This window comes from Nasonia vitripennis (genome assembly GCF_009193385.2).
Source record: "Nasonia vitripennis strain AsymCx chromosome 2 unlocalized genomic scaffold, Nvit_psr_1.1 chr2_random0004, whole genome shotgun sequence".
Classification (NCBI taxonomy): domain Eukaryota; kingdom Metazoa; phylum Arthropoda; class Insecta; order Hymenoptera; family Pteromalidae; genus Nasonia; species Nasonia vitripennis.
Window position 1 is genome coordinate 367571 of NW_022279610.1, and position 22037 is coordinate 389607.

General features: G+C 35.0%; 1 protein-coding gene across 1 annotated transcript in view; it reads right to left on the bottom strand.

Moving 5' to 3' along the window:
• Window positions 1–22037, bottom strand: part of LOC107981889 — a 1212633-nt gene that overhangs the window by 300359 nt on the left and 890237 nt on the right. The window lies entirely within an intron of this gene.

Genomic DNA, 22037 nt, shown 5'->3' on the forward strand with positions numbered 1-22037 from the left:
TCTAATAAAAGACATTTTAATAAAATATTAATTAAATATTATTATCCATACGTTGTATACGTAGCTAATAAATTTAATTAATATTTTTTACACTGTACTTGTTGCTCACAACATTTGATTAAAATTTTTTAGAAATGACGTTCATTAGGTCTGAGGGGGCATGTTTAAGATACATTTTAAGCCCGGATAGAGTAAAGAAGACCGGCCGGATCTTTCACAAAGCCGTGGCAAGTGACTAAAAACACTTATTTATAAAGTAAAATGTCATGAATTTTGGTGAGTGATTTTGTATGGTATATATATAATATTTTTCAGTAGAAATAGTGTATATTGTAAATATTTTTAAAAGATATTTTTTGTTTTTTAATTTGCGTGAAATGAAAAAAATTTATTGGACGTTGTTTTTTTTGCAGGATTTAACCCAGACTGGACCCCTTAAATTGAGCTGCGGCTGCTCTTCTTTTTTGGAGCTAATTATTTTGGAATTTCAGCGGCTAGTTACGGTCGCAGTTCGCTTTGCTCGTAAGGTCGCCTAGGTCGCGGTCTACGTATGGTGTTTGTCCTGTACGCCGTGTCCTTTCTCCCTCTCTCTCTCTCTTTCTCTCTCTCTCTCTCTCTCTCTCTCTCTCTCTCTCTCTCTCTCTCTTTAGTCTCGTGCTTCTACTGTATGTTTTTCGTTCAAGTTTTTTATATTTTTTGAATTTTTTGGTTTTACGTAATTTTATTCTATTATTTTAATTTTTTGAATCCACAATTTATTTCTTTTTCTATATTTTGAGATCAATATTTTTCTCTTATTTTTAATTAGGTTTTTTTTTCTTTTTCTAGTCTTCTTCCCATAAATTGTGTATTGAATTTTCATAAAATGGCTTTAAGTTGTGTATATGGAATTCTCGTCGCTCTTTTTTCTTTTCTATATCTATTAATAAATATGTATCAATGCCGACTTTTTCGTTGGATATTCTCTTTTCATCGGATATTAATTCGCTTTCTGGCGGTATAAATAAATATTTTTCCCACATTCGTGTGGGTTTTTGGCCGAAGTGTAATTCCGTTGGTGTGAAGTTTCGTGATGCGTTACATTAATTATGTTTTGTATGATTTTAACGTATCGTGACCAACCTTTATATTTGTTACTTATGAACGTACGAACAAATCGTCCTAACACTCTATGTACTCTTTCGACAATATTGCTTTGCAGATGTCAAATTGATGAGTATACTACTTTGATATTTTTGATTTTTAACGTATTTACATATTTTTCGCTTGTGAACTGTGTCCCGTGATCGCTTATTATCGCTTCCGGTTTACTGTATGTTGGTATGTAATCTTCTGTAATTTTTTTTATTACGGCGTTTGTTGTCGCGTGTCGGAACGGGTAGAATACCGCATAGTTACTTAAGGCATCTATTGTGGTTAACAGATATTTTACTCCTTCAGCTAAGGTGGGCAGTGGACCGTAAAAATCAATTGACAGTAGTTCGCCAGGCTTTCGTGTTAAGATAGGTTGTGACAGTTGTTTCTATTGTTTAGTTAAATATTTTGTGCGTTGGAAACTGTCGCATGTTTTTAGGAATTTTGCTATCTTTCTACGTAATCCTGTTGCGCAGAAATGCTCGCATAGCATTCTGTTCAGTTTTCGCCCCCCCCCCCCACCTATATGCCCGTATAATATATGTACTTCATTTACAAAGTTTTATAATTGGCTTTCCGGTATAACAAATTTTTATCTTTCTTTGGCTTTTTTATGTAATACGTAGTCGATTAATTCATATTACTTACATGTTTTTTCGTCGCTATTTATTAAATTATTTATTAGTGTACGCGTTTGAGGGTCTTTACTCTGGTTTTTATCTCTATTTTTGCAAATATTAACAGGTTTGCGGCTCGGTTTCTGCTGGACTATACTGGAAATTGTAATTTCGGATTAGCTTTCTGCCTTGGATTTCTCGCTTTCGTCAATTCGACTAAGATAATCGGCTACTGCATTTTCTTTTTCCTGTATATGTGTCGGGTTTATATTAAAGTCCTGGATCGCGAGGTTTTATCTCTGTAATCTCTGATTATTGAATTTGCATATTCTTAAAAATGTTAGAGCCTCGTGATTCGTACGAACTTTCATATAATAATTTTTTCAGATAATTTTTTGAATTCAGTGTTCGACCGTAATTAGATATTTAATCGCTGCGATTTTCTACCTGTAGCGCCTTTAATAACTTCACTACATATCGTTAGTGTTGGACAAGATTTGGAAGCTTTATAGTTTTTATGATAGAACTCCTTTGATATGGCTGTTACCTCGCTCCTCGTATCAACGAGTGCATCGACTTCGATATTTTCGATAAATTTCTTAATTTCTGGGCAATGTGATATCTCTACTTCGCGACCGTCCGGATTAATATCGTGTAAAAACTCATTTTTACCTTAAACTGAAATCTAACCTAAAATACGCGTATTTAAGTAACTTACTTTACGGTGTAAACTGTGTTATTTATCAATCTGATTTTTGATTATTGACGATATAACATTATGAACGCATGTTTTATACTGCAAATAAAGTTTATCTGACTTTTTTTGCAATTGAAAAGATTCACCAGCGGTGGCCAGTCGTTTGTAAAAGACCGTAAGAAAATGTCAGTGTTTCCTGACCAGTCGTTACCAAAATCATTGGCCAATGTTAGAATAATTGGCCAAGCAATAGTGAAATATTGGTGAACTTTTTACCAGGGTATTATCTTTAATAAACAAAATATTAATAAAAGAGTAATTTTATCTTCAAAAAATACAGATGTACTAAAAAATTAATAATGAAATTCTATCAAAAATGGAAGTTGAAGTTGAAGAATATGTTAGTATAGATTCAAAGCATAATGATAACGACAAAAATTCAAGAACTGATTTACCTGATTTATAAATTCGCTAACACCAAAAAGCCTTCAACCACATGAATTAAAATTAACAGGAAGAGAAATTGTTATATTATTAAGAAATAAAAATTTAAATGGTGGATTTTGAAAACGAGATAAAATTAAAAGTTGATACGATGTTACAATATTCTATTCGTGCAGAAATAATTAATGGAAGTAAAATGGGAAATAAAGTATTAAGTATTTAATATAAATTCAATGTAAATTACATATTAAAAAACTCGTTTCTAACGTCGCTCGGTTAAAATATATATTGCAATAGTGATAGAATTCAAGTTTTGTTAAAATATTATTTCGTAATTTTTGATAATATTAACGAAAAATGTTTTAATGATTATAACATTTTTATCAATAGGCTGTTTTCAAGTAAAGATAATTCACGCATATCTTTTGAACAAGAACAGTATCAAACTAATTCTTATGATTGCGGTGCTTTTGCTATAGCATTTATAGTCTGAAAATCTTAACTATAATATTTAAGAAATCTGAGTGTAGCGCCCTATTAAAAAATCTCAGGTGAGATCTCATGACAAAATCTCATCTGACGAAGTGCGTGAATTAACTAAGTTCCGCAGCTAAAAAAATTCTAAGTGCCATGGGGAAAATAATACTTGTAGAACCGTGTTTTTTATGCGTTTCAGACGATTTTAAATTGTTCTACATATTTGCTAAATATACAATTTGAAAGTTTTTATTAATACAAAATTTACTTATAATGAACTATGCATCTAATTTTTATACAAATATTTTACTAATTGTATAGAAACGTGCTACTATACACTTTTTACTTAACTGCGTCGGTTCACACTTTCGCAGTAGACTCTATGGCTGTGGCAGCTTAAAAAATCACATGATCATTTTCATATCAATTGTACACCGAGGCAACCCGGCTGCATAGTACGGAGTCGGTATTGCACCGACGGCTAACGTCCGTCGTCGACTTCAGCATCATCGAGGGATAGCCGTGCGGAGATAAAAGAGTGAGTAATCCACCTCGTTGACGCGACAGCATCTTCGCGGCTGTCGCGCTGAAGCCCAGTTGCCCCGTGACAAACTGGCGCCTCAACGTGTAGAGGTCAGAGGGGTGCGAAGCACGCATAAGCGTACGTAAAGACGAGGAAAGTCAGGTACGCGATACACTCGCCCGCACCAAACCGAGGCATGACGAGAAAATTCGTGAGAGATATCGTGACTATAGTCCGCAAGTGGGACTTGCGATTTTCTGGAAGCATGACGGATAGAATCGACAGATTTTTAGAGCGCGTAGAGTCGAATATGAGGTTAGCACAGATGACAGAAGCCGAGAAAATTGAATCACTGCCACACGTGTTCACGGGTGTTGCAGCGGAGTGGTATGAAAATAACAAAGATAACTAGAGGTGCCGAAAAACGATACCAAGGCGCGCACGAGCCCGTACGCGACTATGTGACGTGCCTCGGTGGAATGATGAAAGAGATGAGGCCTCGTCCGGGCTTGGAGAAACAGTTAGATCTGCTACACAAAAACTTGAAACCAGAATGGCAAAGATTAACACCACGCATGGATTGCTACGACTGGGATAGCTTCCGAGAGAAAACAGAATAAGCCGAAACTGTATTGGCGAGCAGGCAAGAGTACCGCACGCCACCGCCACCAGAGCAGACGTTGCTGGCATCACTAGCGTATATCTCACCGACGAAACGCAAACCAGCCACAGCACCGACGAAAGTCGCCGCAGTCGAGGTCGCACAGCCAAGCGACGGGAACACGCAATAGGCAGACATGTTTAGCAGAATGTTGGACGAAAGGCTGGGAAAATTAAAAAGAAAATAAGATCAGAAAGCAAGCGCAGCAAAAAGAATGAGCAGAAGAGACACAGCACGCATCATAACAAACACCAGGGCAATAAGCCGAAGAGCGAGGCGCTGTGTTATAACTGCAACAAACCCGGACACTTTAAGCGAGATTGTCCGGAGGGAAAAGAGGAAGCGAGTGCGTAAGCGCGGTTGACACACGCTCGCGAAACTCCAAGAAGACCGAAAAGGCGGTGAGTAGGAGCGAGAGCCCTAGAGTCACCAGGGTAGAGAAGAGACCAATCTCTGCAAAATGAGCTTCAAGAGCAGAAAAGAGGAGTGCACGCCTCGGGGAAGCGTGCGCGGGGAAGCCGCGCACGGCGAGCGAAAGCTCGCCTGAGAAGCAGGAACAACACGGCGCGATAATAACGCCGAGTCCGAAAAATAAGAATAAAGTGCGGAAGGCGGGCGAGAGGATGCAGGAGCACGCCGCGCTCTCATCACTGTCAGCAGAAACAGCTGACGAGGGAGATGAGGCAGGCCAATGTACGCAAGAGCACAGAGAGCCTGGCAGAAGCGAGCGAGATGCGGACGACGAGAGTCAAGTGGGAGAGGAAAATAACCTCCCAGGCGACGAAGACAATCCCCAGGAGAAATGCTGGTGGATGGAGGCAAGGGTCGGAAGTTTTCGATTCCACGCTTTATACGACAACGGCCCGTCTCGTGTATGCATGCGTCCGATCGGACTGCAGCAAGCGAGTGCGCTGGGGCGGCAACTCATGCCGAGTCACGGCCGCGACGCCAAACTAGCAGACGGTAGATACGCGAAGATCGTAGGCTACGTCTGGCTGCTCTTCAGAGTTGGCAATGTCGAGAAGGAAGTAAGTGTGGCAATAATACCGGACCTTCCGACGGACTGCATTGTCGGTGTCAACTTTATGCTAACATTCAAGGCAGTATTAGATCCTACGACATCAAAGCAGCATTTCAAGGAGAGTAAAGAGTATGTCAACGTCGAGTTGGCGGCGATGGAAGGAGGCGCGCTAACTCTAGCCTCCATGGGGCTAGCAGACGTAGAAGAGCAGCAGAGAGAAGCGCTGCGAGCGCTCCTCGACAAAATTATTGGTCCAGAGACAGGAGAAATAGGATGCACGACGTGGATAGAACATCATATCAAGGTGCAGACTACAAGGCCAATAAAGCAAAATTATTTTCGGTCTCCAGGAAAATAGAGGAGGAAATGCACGAGCAGGTGAAAGCCATGCTCGCTGCAGGTATAATCGAACCATCGAACAGTGCTTTTGCGAGCCCAGTGGTGATGGCGAGAAAAGCGAATGGAAAATATCGCTTTTGCGTCGACTTTAGGAAAGTCAACGCGATCAGACGGAACGACGCTTATCCACTGCCATAGATGAATGCGATACTGAGGAAATTGCAGCAAGCGCGCTACATTTCAACGATCGATTTAAGTAGCGCGTACCACCAGATACCGCTGAGCGAAGAGAGCAAGCGGTATATAGCTTTCACGGTGCCTGGGATGGGGCTTTTCCAGTTCAAGCGCCTACCTTTGGGTTTATCAGAAGCAGGAGCCACGTTTCAAAGGCTGATGGACAAAATAATTACGCAGAGCTGCAGCCACACGCCTTTTCTTATTTAGACGATGTAATTGTCGGAACATAAATATTCGAGGATCATGTTAAAGTCCTCGAGCGCGTGTTAAAAAGAATCAAGGAAGCAGGGTTGACGGTCAACAGAGAGAAGAGCGTGTTCTGCAAAGAAGAGGTGAAATACCTCGGCGTCCTTGTAAACAGAGACGGCTTCAGGCCAGATCCAGAGAAGATCGCTCCGATAGTGAATTTTCCACAGCCGAAGAATCTAAAACAACTTAGGCGTTTCCACGGCATGGCATCGTGGTATAGGCAATTTATAGAGGTCTACGCAGCGTTGGCCGAGCCACTGACTCGGCTAACAAGAAAAGATCAGCCGTTCGTATGGGGAGAAGACCAGCCGTCAGCGTTCGAGGCGATAAAAGCTCTCGTCGCCTCGGTACCAGTACTATACTGTCCAGATTTCGGTAAAAAATACCGTCGGATTCTTGTTCAGCAGCTCAAAATACATGAAAATAGTCGTTGCTTAGAATTTTTCTGAGCCCCTGTGATTTCTGACAGCTTGATCATTTCGTAAAGTAGTAATTTTTTAAGGTTAGGGAACGCGTAGCTCCGTCTGGGAACAAAATTTTAAAAAACGCCCCTCACTAATTGAAAGTACATAAAAAATACTAAATTTTCCATATTTTTAAAAATTTTTAGATCAAAAGGAATTTTGGGCAGAGCTTTGTTATGTTTGACGTGGAACGTCTCGAAGCCAGCGAAATAGATGGCTTCTTCTTTTTAATTCGTTTCAGACCCATTCCAAACTTGGATTTTGCCTTCATGGTGCCTGCTATGGCGAGAGCAGCTGCTTTTTCGCCAACTCCCGCGTCTACCGCCCGGACTCGCTCCCAGGCTTTTGCGGCCAAAATCTTATCTGCAACGTTTCTTGCTTCGACGTTTTCTCGATTCTGTGAGTAGGCAATATCGTGCTCTTTGCAAGCTCTATCAAGATTATTGATTCCAGGATCTCCACGTGCTAGTCGTTTCGCTAGTTTAGTGCCGGGACCGCAGTACTGATATCCCGGAATATGCAGCTCTACTGGAAGCTTGTTGATGAGTGTATTCTTTTACAACATTACATTTTTATTATTTTAATTAATAAATTCAATCATTCATACTTTTTAGAACTATAAGAAACACCAATATATTTATATTCTTTTGCTACTACAGCTGTTACTGCTAACCTCAACGTCGTGTTTATTTTGTAAAAGTGAGTAAGTTTTACTTATAATATTATTTATGGAAATTGGAAATAAAGTTTTTGGAAATTGGAAATAAAGTTTTTGGAAATTGGAAATAAAGTTTTTGGAAATTGGAAATTGGAAATAAAGTTTTTGGAAATTGGAAACTGGAAATAAAGTTTTTGGAAATTGGAAATTGAAAATAAAGTTTTTATACCGAGAGTTACTTTAAATACTGGAAATTCACCTTCATCTTCGTTACCACTTATTAAAATTGGTTCAGATGAAAGGGATGCTGCGATTAAATATTTGTGCAGATGTGCTGTTTTTTTTTTAAGTTATTTGTTTGTGAATATGAAATGACGATTTATGTATTCATGCATATCACAAAATGTTATCTGCAGATTCGGTTTACATAATAGGGATGTTACAAATAATTACTCGTGCAGATATAATCGTTTTTTTAAAGTTTTGTGTGTGACATATAATGACGAATGCTGTAAGTATCCATTCATATCACAAGATAAAATCCGCAGTTTTGGTCGAGATCAAAGGAATGCTGCAAATAGTTATTTGCAATTTTGGTTGAGATAAATAGAGACGATAAATGGATATTCGAAGACGGTGTCTACGTGTATGGAATGGCCGATGACCAGGTCTAGGTGGTGCGCTTCGTGGTTTTTTCTGTCTAGGTGTAAGAATTATTCAAGGGCGGTTTCTTGGTGTAGAGTGTGACCGATAACGATGTCTAGGTGGTGCGCTCCGTGGTATTTGGTGTCTAGGTAAATGAATCATACGGGAACAGCGTCTAGGTTACAGCGTGGCCGATGACAAAGTCTAGGTGGTGTGCTCCGTGGATTTTATTTCTAGGTACATACATCATACGTGAATGACGTCTTAGTGTACAAGGTAGCCGATGCCGAGGTTTAGGTAGTTCGCACTTGGTTTTGGTGTTTAGGTGTAGAAATCATTCGAGGGTAGTGTATCAGAACAATTAGTGATTTCATGTTAGTGATAAAAATGTTACAATGAAATCATGGTCAAAAGGTGCTAAAGATGCTTATATTTTATTTTTAGGAAAAACATGAGATACCTAAAAAAATTTACTAAAATAGACTAAAATCTTAAAAAATTAACTTTTAAAAAAGTAAACGGTTAGGCGAGTTTGATATATTCTGCAACGAAATAACAGATAAAAAAGAACTGAGATCAATCAACCAAAGTCCAGTTTATTATATTTAATCATAATGAAGCAAGAACATTTTTTTTGGTCAATAAAGGTCTTACTAAACTTAAGTAAAGTTAAGTTATATACTAATCAATTAGAAAAATGAGGGTGTCTCAGGGACAGCCAATAGAAGTGAATACTTAAATAGATGGTGTGGAATTTTGGAAAATTTTGAATAGTTCCGTTGCCAGAGAATCAAACGTATACGAAGAGAGAAATGTACTAGTCTTCGCAGCGGGACTGCATATGTACTGTATAGTCTTCAACGCAAGAGTTCAAAATATATATACTACAGCCTTCGCAGCTAAACTGAAATGAATTGGTCTTCGACGTAAATTCAAATGCGTCTTAGTTGAGTGCAAAGTACTAATTTACAAGGATACATTTAATTGTGAATTTTTTGATAAATTTTTATAATTTTTTGATTTAGTGATTTTGATGCGTAAATCGCCGCCATTTTCTTATTTTTCCAACCTAATCGCAACTTTGACAGAGAGTTAAAAAATCTTAGGTGAAGTAATCATTGATCAACTAGTGAATTTAGGTTAGGCAAAATATAATACGAATAAAGAAAATATAATAAGAATAATAGTATCGTACGATATTTTATGACACAACGTGCGTAATCCGAGATTCAGAGAGTGCATTTTCGCACGAGCGTGCGGTAAATCGAGGTTTACACCAGGGCGTGTCATACAGTGATAATGTTTACCGCAATAAGTCTATAATGTTGACCTGTAAACGTTTTGCGCATATTCAAAAATATTACGCATATTCGAAAAAGTCACGACGTCTAGTTGACGCAATAAAATGAAACCATGAAAAGGTACGGCTATATTAGCGCGTCCAAAATCCGAGAACATTCGATAGCCGCTTGCAGCGTGTGCAAATAAGTGCGGCTGATATGTAAGGGAAGAGCTGAGCTGTGCGAGCATGCTAACATGCGCGGCGAAGAGTGCGTGGTGGGGGGGGGGGGGGGGGGGGAAGAGCTGCCGCTGCATTCGTGACGATCGGTCTGTTCCGCCGCCGATTTACTCCCCAGTAAAATGTGTACCCTGCGAGCCTAGAGAAGTATTAACTTTAAAACTCTCAAGATACTTACTACGTAAGTTGCCATGACCGTTTTATTTTATTTATTGGTAAACAACTAAAATTTTCTCTTTGCGTATTTTATTATAACGTCATAAAAACAACATAAGTACAATGAAATCCTAATTGATCAGTATATAATTTAACTTAAAGTTGAGTAAGCCCTTAATTGCCAAAAAAAATGTGTTGCTTCATTATGGTTAAATATAATAAACTTGACTTTAGTTGATTGATCTCAGTTCTTTTTTATCTGTTATTTCGTTGCGAAAAATATCAAACTCGCCTAAACTTTTACTTTTTCAAAAGTTAATTTTCTTTTTTATGTTATTAAAGGCGTGTTTTTAAAAAAATTAAGAAAAATGTGTAGAAATTCGAAGATAGCTATTTTGATTGGGAACAAACTAGTGAACGTAGAAGACAGCAATTATAAAATCAAGGAAATAAAAATTTGATAGGGCAAGCGGTGCTTTTTGAAAAGTTACAGCAATCGAAAGATTTAATTCTATGTAATTCTATGTATCAGTATATATTTATATGCGCGCAGTTTTTTTCACTTTTCTAAGTTTTGAGGATATTTGATGCTCTTAACACTTTTTATCAAGATTTTAATATACGAAACTAAAAATTCTAGAGTTTTCACACTTGATAACGCTGCATAATATTTAAAAAAATTAATTTTTTAATTCATCCTCGAATTGAGCACCACTGAGCCAAGTAAACTACCTCAACACTACGGCGCTACAGACATGGTTTTTCATTAGCAAACTTTATTTAAAAAGTTTTATATAATAAAAGAACAGTGTTTTTTAGAACGTGATCCCCTTGGGGAGATGTGGGAGCTGAAAACACTGTTTTTCTGTTTCATATAACTTTTTGAATAAAGCTTGCAATTAAAAACCAAGACTAGAGCGCCATAGTGTTGAATTTAGTGATTCATTCTACCGAAAAAAATACTAATCGGACTTTTGATTTTTGTAAAAGTTGTGGAATACGAGCGGCTGTTTACGCGTGTTTATGCGATTACAGTGCCAAACTCAAACATCAATTTTACTTATTAACTTCTTTTAATTTGAAATTACATCAATATAATGAGCAGAGCGCCATAGGTTTGAGATAAGTAAATCATTCTACCAAAAAAAATGTCAATACGGCTTTTAGTTTTTTTGTTGCATTTAAAATACTAAATACCCCGTGGCGGATTTGCGAAGCTATAGCTCCCACCTCCCTTTAAATATCATCACAATTAATTTGTTAATCGAGAGCGAAACGAGCATATTTTGCTAGTATACTATTATTGCATTGCATGCGAGATATTCCTCAAACATTCAAAAATATATCGAAGAAAATATTACAAATGATAACTAATAACAACGCTTCTAAAATTCATATTATTTTTTATCAATATTTTTCACCATCTATTAAAGATTATGAGCAATCTATAAGAGCTATGAGAAATTACGGTATATCTGGGCCTGAGCGAATAAGGCCGAGTGACTCCCATAAAGAATTAGAAAATAGTCGGTTCAAAGAAGCTTTGGTTGAATTTTTTATTTTTCATTGGGAAAATAATGAAATGGCAATTTATATTGGAACTAAAATTATTATGTTAAATTTTAAATACTGTTATGAATATGTACTTGATGAAGAACAAAATGTTATTAAAACTGTTAACTCAAGATTTTCTTGTCTTGCATATGAAGAAGCTATGCGATGTGTCGTTAGAATAACGACACGCGATTACAATGCAAAATCTCGAGGGGTTGATTCTCAGATGTATTCATGATGGATGCATGGGAGGATCAACAATATTGTGTTCTATTTTATGCTGTCCTGTGCGCCTGGGGCTCCTAACCTGACCTGTCAGCGCTGGAGCCAGAGGTGGCTCTCCGGTGCTGACAGGAAGAGCATCACTCGCGGTAATAGCGCCAATACGGTCCAGCAGAAACCCTGGGTCGCTGCTATATCGACAGAACCGTCATGCCTGTTGCTAATAACGACACCAGGAGGCTTCACGACGTCCTCGGGAATACGAGAGGATCCGCGTGCGATAGTCACGAGGCTGCCACTGACCGTTGCGCATCCTCGCCGCACATTTTTGATAGCGATAGCCGCGAAGAAAGGGAAAGCGCGCGCGATACACGGCGACAGAGAGAGCCGCGCAGCTGACTCCCGCACAGTAGGCGTAAAAGCGCATCGACACTCGCAAGCACTACTAGAAAATATGGCGCGTCGCCACTAGTATTTTTCTTGCTACGTATCATCGCCACGGATAACGGTGTTATGTGACGCAAGGATTAACAATAGCGCCAATTCGTAATTGGCGCCGCGGGACGCCATTATTATTCATTTTGACTTGTGTTCCTTCGAGCGGGAAAGATAATAATAGAGGGCGTTTCGAATTCGTCTTTTCCGGGACGCGCAAGTCGTCGAGTCGCGAGGAAGCTTCCTTCTCATTCAATTCGTCGTTAATCCAGGAGCCGAATAGTTTGAGAAGTCGGACTAGTAGTTGTACGTTGTAGAGTCGTCGAGTCGCGAGTTCAGAAGTATCGCGAGTGTTCGCCTAAATCACGTCTGAACGAAGTTATCGCGAGTGGGATCGCATTTTCTCGTAGTTTCGACGTTGTACGAACCGCGCGAAATAAGCTAACGAGTATTGTCCGTTTCAGTAGATGACTCGATCGCGGAGTCAGGACGGACAGAGGTAAGACAAACGAAACGATTTGCGCTTTGGATTATTGAAGCCAGTAAGTCGAGACTAAACGATGGACTCGCATTTTGAGACGCAAAGAAGGTAGGGACATCCACAGAGAAAACTCCTGAATAGTGACGGCATCAGGCCATTGCGACCGAGGATTCCTTCCTCCTATTATTGCGCCACAACGGGCCTCCAAGTCCCGGCTGTTCTCGCGATTTTCAGGAAACCAAGGGATTGAGACCACGGTCCACGGCTATAATCACAGACGTCGCGTTTCCCAGGATTTTCCCCAAAGAGTTGTCGATCGCCATCTTGGTCGAGTCGCGTCAGTTAGTGGGACGCCACCGCCATATTGGATCACTAAAGTGTGAATATCGCGGAGAAGTGCTGAATAAAGTGTTGAGTTGATTGTTTCTTGGGATATCGAGAATTCGCGTGTTATTAAAAGTCGTTTGTTGAATTTAGAAGTCGCGTTTTAAAGCACGGACAGATTCCCGTATTAATCAATGTAAATTACATCTTTACAACTAATTGTGCCGTAAATTATGAAGAAACATCGACCGCCATTTTGCAAGAACGCGAAAGCCTATAGTAATTCTCAACCGTGACAAATCTTTGACCCGTGGGAAACCTTGTAATCATATTGAATGCAACCGGAAGTTAAAGAATATACTATGACATTTTATACAGCATAAACAATATTGAGTGACGATTTATTCAATCCTTAGAAACGCCAGGCATTCCTGTTCCTAAACCTACACGTTTGTCCCCCTCTAAGGTGTAATGGTCTGAAGAAGGTAGATCGTCACAGCTAATACAAAAATTGTTTAAACGTCGCTTGGTTGATGTTCAATGTTGAAGTCAATAAAAACGAAATTACATACTAAAAATAAAGTGAGAATAATCAAAGTAAGTCGAGTTTGCAACAATATTTTTGCAAACATAATATAACACAAACTTAAAATTGTTAGGTTCAATGATGGGCTCAGTTTAATGTTTATGAAACAGGCATGGTAAGATACATAGTAAGTACACAAGAATGGTATGTATCTGATCAATATATTATTTAAGTTTTTAGTTAGCATTTATTTGATTCAGAACTTAATTGATCCCAACAATTTTGTGTTTGTTATATTATGAATAAAATAATATTGTAATGTTACTATAATATTGTATAACTTATATTATTTAATATACTATAATCTACTTTATTTGATTGATCATATTTTTTTTTTAGATCTGTAATTTTGTTTCAATCGAAATTATTATGTTGCATACTATTATTGACATGCACTGTATAAAATAAATCAAACTCAGCTAACCGTTTACTTTTGTTGAAAGTTAATATTTTTGAGACATTACATTTTTTTCAATCAAACTTAGTAGAAGTATCTAAAATATGGTCTAGCAATAAAATGTATGTTTTATAAACAGTTTTAATTACAAACAAAACACAGTTAATGGACTCGACATTGACAATTTTTGAATCATAATTGATTTTATGTGATCAAACTATGTAAAAATTACATTAATTGAAGTTTCTCTTTAAGTTATTTGTTATATATTGTAACTGCAGAAAATTCTTAAATTTTAAGTTTGCAGGCTCCGCCTCAATTAGTTACGTCAGTGACGTAAGCTCGCGGCGCGTGATTAGATTAATACGCACTGTTATATTATTTGCACGAAAAAGATATGAGAGGCTTGACGGCACACGAGTACATTAAGCACTTTAATATAATAGAGAATATACATATCTGATATTTATCAATGCAGTCCGTGCATGCGTACCAATATGTATAAATAGCCGGGGAAATTGTTTTGATTGCTCAGTCTGCTCTGGCCTTTGAAATTTGAAGATCTTCAATTTTTATTTTGCTTTGTATTGTCATATTAGCTTTGGTCTTGTATATATTTTTTCATTTGAACTTTTTGTGCTACAAACTTGTTGTAACTGTCGACTTTATGGGTTTCAGTGGAGGGGCAAAACCGTGCAAAACAGAATTAAGAGATCAACTTTTAAGCGCTCGTTATATATCTAATTTGAAGAAATGCCTCAGTTGAAGTGCCTACCAAACTTTATGCAGAAAATTATGGAAGGATCTTAAAAGGAAAAAAATATGAATTCTCATAGTTTAAAGGAGACCAGTTACCAAATACCGTTAGAGATATAATATTGGACAAAGAAGATACTAAAGGTAAAAAAAAAATTAAAATAAAATCATAATAAACTATAGAACAAAGTATATTCATCTCAATAAACATATTTATTCACGACTGAACTATAAAAGCCACTTTATTCCCTGAAAAGCAAGACTAAAGTAGTATTTTATTCATTTATATTTGTTTTACCCGCAAAGGCTATAGTCGGGTTACTATGGTGAAATGGCCCCCTTGGAAAATGTATATATGTTATATACCATTCGATGGGGGATAAAAAAAACTCCCATAGCCAAATTTTTAGCTCTCTGCTTAGTGCGCATGCGCAGTAACGTCGATAAACGTGTTTTTTTGATTTTATTTTTTTCTGAAGTCCCTATAGGATAAAAATTTTTTTAAAAATTCACATTGGTGTATTTTTATGTCATGAATAACTGCAATTTTTTGGGATTACATAACCTCAAATATCGGATCTAAAAAAATTATTAAAGTTTTCAATCGATATTTTGACCCCCTTGTTTTTGAGGTGCAACTTTTTAAGTAGACTTTTTTTGTGTACTTTTTCCCGTTCTTTACGATGGCACTAACGTTTTTTCCTTAAAAATGGTGGCACAACTCGATTTGAGCCAAAAACTGATTTTTTTGCCATTTTTTCACGTTTTTAGCTGGTTATGTTACAATTTAGTTACTAAAGTGACTCCTTTTGAGTAGTTTTGCATATCTTCCCATGAAAACATAATCAAATGAAATATTTTGTTCGCTCCAAGCCGTATTTTTTATATTATCTTACGTTTTCAATGATGGTCTTATCAGAATTTGAGGTAATAAAGGGTTTCTCTCTATATATAAAAAGAATATCGCCGCTGTCAGTGTCTGCTTTTCTCTTTAACCTAAAAATGCCCTCATTTGAGTGATTTAACGCCGAAAAAGGCCATTTTTGGTACCATGTAACCCAAAACTAACCTAAAAATGTCATAATGCAAGGGTTTTCACGCAAAAAAGCCTGTTTTTAGCTAAACATAGCCTTGAAATCGATCGTTTGAGGGTACTTTTGGGGTCTTGTGGTCTTAAAAAGGCCATATTTGGCTTATCTGCCTCTACTTAATTGATTATTCAAAATCTATTGACAGTAATAATTATCAGGTAAAAAGGAATTGAAGTTAAGTATGTTCAATTCGTACAAAGTATAATTTATTATCTTCATAGGCTATTTAAAATAAATTATGGAACGTATACAAGTAGCTTTTTAAAAATAACGAATGTTCACAATAGAAAAAATGATTCACTCATCATTGTCACTATCTTCATCAATACACACTTCAATTTGATCATTAAGAAACATTTTAGACAGAATTTCAGCTGGTCGTATGATTTTTGATAAATATCTTCCATGTGAAAGATAATAGATTATGGCAGCAATATGCGCACAACATCCTATAGTACGGTTACCGTTAGCACAATCACAACAGTGTCTTAAGATGCTAGAATAACCAATACCATTTGGTTTATACTCAACGAAACATTTGTATTGTTTTCTGTTAATATGCCTGGATTGAACTTCAAGTTTGAAAATATTGTTAGTCTCTTTTGAATATCCAATCTTCAAATTATTATCTGCGTCAAGCATTTCCGCTAAGTAAGATATTGTCTGTTTAAGCTGATATGTTCCTGTAAACAGAATTTTCAAATCTTTTATTGTTAATTCAGGAAAGTCTGGTAAATCATCCGAAGTTATTATTTTAAATGGTAGTTTCCGACGACTCCATCTTTTGTCTGCTACTAAAACTGCTAATGTATTTTCAACATTTTTTCTAGATTGCATAGCACTAAATATTTCATCTTGCATGTCTTCATCAGAATCTAGGCGTTTGCCAAACAAGTTATTTAAGTAGCAAGAAATTTTACAATAAGATCCAGTATTTTTCACCATTTTATTATCAAGTTTGTGATCTAATAACCTATATTTTTTCTTTTGAACTCCGTGCACTGCTTCAACAACCCATCGCAGTTTTGTCGTGAATCTTGTTTCATTTGATTCTTGCGTAGAAAGTTAAGATTTTGAACCTTTGAGTGCAGGCATCAAAACAATATAACCCATATTTTCTAATTTTTGTTTAATGTCCCTGAAACCTCTATCCAGTATAAAAATGTCCCCTTGGCGAAGAAGTTTCTGTAAAATATTCTGCTTCTCTTCCAATATTTCAATCAGTATTGTAGCATCATTTTTATTTGCAAGGTATGGACCTAACTGGTCAACAACATAACCATTAGTAGTACATATAGTAAATGGTTTAGTCAGAGGAACTTTTTTTTGGCCTCAATAAGATTTTCTTTGGTACTCGTTATTAGAGCTTTTTTCATGCCTTATATAAGTACCATCAGCAATCAAAATAAGTTGTTTACCAGGATGTAATTTCTTTGCCATATTAGAAGTTTGATTTTCAATCAATTCATTTCTGTCTACATTTTCTAATCCAAAGTGTTTTGGTAGTAAATCTTTTTCGAAAGATAATAATACTGATTGACAAAAACGAGATACTTGTTGTTCGCTTTCAATGTCAAATATTGTAGAGATGAGCGAGTTAGAATTCCCAGAGCGCATTTTGAATAAAAATACGACAATGGCTTGTGTCGCTGTCCTTACACAGGAATTCTTCAGAGAAGTGAGTTGATCTTTAAGATAATTAATATTTTCCCACGTTAATCCCGTAAAAACTTTCAATTTTTTTTCAGGCATGGAAAATTCAGCTACTGTATCTAATAAAGTTTCGTCTGCTTTCATTGATAATTGACTCAAAAATTGTAGTAATTCATCAATATATACCGTACTTGTAGTGGAAAAAATATTAATTTTATTTAGTTCATCTTCATAAAATCTTTTTTTAATTAAATGTGTGCAACAGCATCTATTGCCATGTGGAATAAAAACATTCATTTTACTATAAACTTGAATTCGGGCCTCTAAAGGAACTAATATATTATTAGTCTGTTTTTGGTACTCACAAACAAAGCAATATTTATGTGTCGCAATCGTCCTTTGAATAAGTAATTCCGTGGTTGCTCGTACTTTTTGTTCCTTTATTGTGTATACAGATGATTGTGTACTTTCCTGAGATGATGAAGTGACAGTTAGCTGAGAAAATGATTCAGAAACATTTGAATCTTGAGACGAAGCAGTTGCTGGAACATTAACCTTTTTAGGTTTAGAGCTTGATATGTATTTGGCTAATCGCTTTCTACATGAATCACAAATTACATCATGGATGTAAATATCTTTATTTGATAATTGTTTAGCATATTCGATTTCAACTTCAGATTCGATTTCCTTTTCTCGACCAATTGATTTTCTAATATAAATATTACACATGGCACATCTTCGATCATCGCGTTTCCTGATGTTATCTGACTCTTCATTACTATTAGATGCCATATTTATTTAACCATTAGACAAGAAGATCACTTCTGAAATAATAAAATATAAATATTTTACAATACATTTAAAAATGCTGTTAGTTAGTTTTTAAAAATCTAAAAAAATTGTTTGCCTTTTTTTAAATTAAAAACTAGAATGAATAATAAATATTACAAAAATATTATAATCTAAGTTCTTGTATAATCCAGTTTTCTCAGTAGCTTTACATGAAAAGTAAAAAAATAATATTGCCTAGTAAAAGTGAAATAAGTTGTATTTCATTTATAAGTTTTTTAAGCAAATAATTTTTTTTTGTCATAAAAACTGTATTGAAGTGCTTGCACCTAGTGATTTTATAAAATCAACAAACCTATGAAATTATTATATTCAATTTGTTTTTTTGTAAAAATATGTTCTTGTATCTAGACATGAATAATAGTGTATTTTAAAATAAATAAATAATGTTGTTTTTAATGATGTTTCATATACGTATGTGTTTAAAGCATAGGTTAGCTTGTGTTTACTTTATTCATTTTACATTTTTTTAACTTAAAAGTTAATTGACAATTAATAAGTTCGCATCCTATTAGTTCTATTTTTCATTTTTATTATTTCTCATGTATTGTTTTTATGTAAAACCAAATATTTTTTCTCATCTCATAATAATTAACTATAGTAAAAATCACATCATATATAGTCATATGCAGATATTTATGTGCATTTTTTATTAATTTGACAGTATTTTATACATAAACAAATTAATTATTGTTCAAGACTTTCTATATTTTATCAATTTAATCATACTTGTATAATTAATATACCGCATTACATCAAAACATGCAACTCATCAATCGTCAAATCCGTTTCTAGCAAAAGTTTATTGTCATATTTTATTCAAATGTTTTTCCTTCTTAATTTTATTTAGTTAATAGTTTCAACAACTTTATGTTTAACTAATTTCTCATTTTACTTTATGTGATTAGCCTAAATTGGTTAAGTTAAATAGATAAAGACTCGTTCCCCTTACATGCATTGTACGTATATCTATATCTATAGGATTGAAAATTCATTTTTATTAATTACTTTTTTGTTAGCTTATTGATTTAAAATCTGATTGCTATTTTTGTTTTAGGATAAGATCGGATCTTTATGCGAGTACTAAAACAGTTTATAATTTAATGTTGGTTTAAACTTTTGATTTTATGCAAGAATTTAATAACGTACACAACATGTTTTTCTTATTTAGCGTATAAAAAGGTCTAATAATTATCTGTTATTATTATTACATTATTATATTATTATATTATATTATTATATTATTATATCATATTATTATATTATTATATCATATTATTATATTACTATATTATCTGTCATTATTTTTGATACAATTACTCTTAATACTACAGAATTTATAATAAAAATTTTATTTTTCTACCCATTAATAAGTCTTACTCTGCATATACCGGTAAAATACAAGTGTATTTATTATAAATACATGGGAGATTTTTTATTTATCAGTAGGTTGGTTACAGTATTTTTTTCAAAACTCAAAGTGTCGGCATAAAAATAACATTTTAGATATTAATAATAGGTTTTGATTTTAAAGAAGTTATTTAACAAAATATTAATTTATTGTGTAATATGTATTAGAAATACATATAACCCTAATATCAAAGCATATAATCTGTGATGTCAAAACTTTTGAAAAACTTTGTTAAATCTTCATTTTTTTAAAAGATATGTAAAATATATAGTATTCACTTTAAATATACAAGATTGTTAGTTTTGAAGTAAACAGCAGAAAGATTTAAAGTAGCCGCGTCAGCCTTCGGTTCCAACTAACTCCAATGTATTTGAAAATAAATACTTAACTACTTTATTATTTTTTCTAGTATTGCTATCAATTATCAGTCAAAAGCCGAAATAGTAAAAAGAAAAATCGAAACAATTTTTATTTGCTAGATTTTAATTTACTTTAAAAGTTATAAACTTATACTAACAGCGTTTTCACCATTCACTTGTATTAGTATATTATGGAGAAAGTACAATTGAGTCCGTCGTCCCGTACCGACCTCGGGACATACCGTCTGAAATAAGCTGTTTTTACGGGATTGGCTAATTATGTACCGTCGATTGGGTTATCGAACAGAATTAGCCAATAATATAAAAGTGACTTATTTCAGACGGTATGTCCCGGGGTCGGTACGGGACGGGACGGGACGTATTGTACTTTCTCCCTTATATAGACAATTGTAAGAAAAAAAAAAAAATTAGTTTTGAAAAAAACAATGTTGGCCATTGGTTTGCGCATCGTTTAATTAATTAAGAAATCAAAATACTTTATTTGTTTATGCTCCTGATAATTCTTAATTTTATGATTGACCATTCACTACGCAGATCGTCTGCATTGCAGCCGCCGCGTCAACCGCGCGGCCAAGCATAACCTTTTATTATAAATAAAAATAAACAATAAACAAAAAAGTGCGACAGAGACAATACTTTCGACCAATCACAGAACGTTTAAAAAGAACATAACATTAGCCATCAGTTTTATAATAAGGTGATATCACAATTCTGATAAGACCATCATTGAAAACGTAAGATAATATAAAAAATACGGCTTGGAGCGAACAAAATATTTCATTTGATTATGTTTTCATGGGAAGATATGCAAAACTACTCAAAAGGAGTCACTTTAGTAACTAAATTGTAACATAACCAGCTAAAAACGTGAAAAAATGGCAAAAAAATCAGTTTTTGGCTCAAATCGAGTTGTGCCACCATTTTTAAGGAAAAAACGTTAGTGCCATCGTAAAGAACGGGAAAAAGTACACAAAAAAAGTCTACTTAAAAAGTTGCACCTCAAAAACAAGGGGGTCAAAATATCGATTGAAAACTTTAATAATTTTTTTAGATCCGATATTTGAGGTTATGTAATCCCAAAAAATTGCAGTTATTCATGACATAAAAATACACCAATGTGAATTTTTAAAAAAATTTTTATCCTATAGGGACTTCAGAAAAAAATAAAATCAAAAAAACACGTTTATCGACGTTACTGCGCATGCGCACTAAGCAGAGAGCTAAAAATTTGGCTATGGGAGTTTTTTTTATCCCCCATCGAATGGTATATAACATATATACATTTTCCAAGGGGGCCATTTCACCATAGTAACCCGGCTATAGCCTTTACTTTAGTCCCGCATTTTGCGGGAATAAAGTAAATTTGCGGAAAATAAACTCTTTATTTCCGCAAAAAGCAATAAATCAATTCTTTATTTCTGCAAAATTTTCGAACTTTTTAAAAATTTGAAAAAAAATTCAAAAATTTAGAAAAAATGTTAAAAACTAGAAAAATTATAAAAAAAATTAAAAATTTCAAATATTTTAAATATTTAAAATTGTATTAATTTAGTCAATTAAGCTGTTGTAGGTTCCACTTTTCAAGAAATAAGGTGGCTACACAGTTCAGCCGTGAATAAAGCACTATATGCAACACGAGAGTAAAGTCGATTATTCCCTCGAGTGATGTACGGCACTCGCTTCGCTCGGGTAGTAAACTCTGACCCGCGGGAATAATCAATGACTTTACTTCCTTCTTGCATTATGTACTATTATTTTACAGAAGAAAAAAAAACATTCATTACGAAAGTGACAAAAAATTAGAATATAATCCAGAAGAAGTAAACCAAAGTCCTGAGTAAACCAAAATAATTTATAATATACAATATCTATACTGTATTAAAATTTTATATTTGGTCAATTTTATAAAAACCCTTCAAAACTCGTAAAAAGAAAAAAATTAGATCTATTTTACAGTAGAAATGTTCTTTGAACTTGATTCATTCAAGTTTATTTTTTCAAATAGCATTTAGAACTCGAAAGCTCATCGCCTCATCTACGTAAGCCTTCCATGCTGC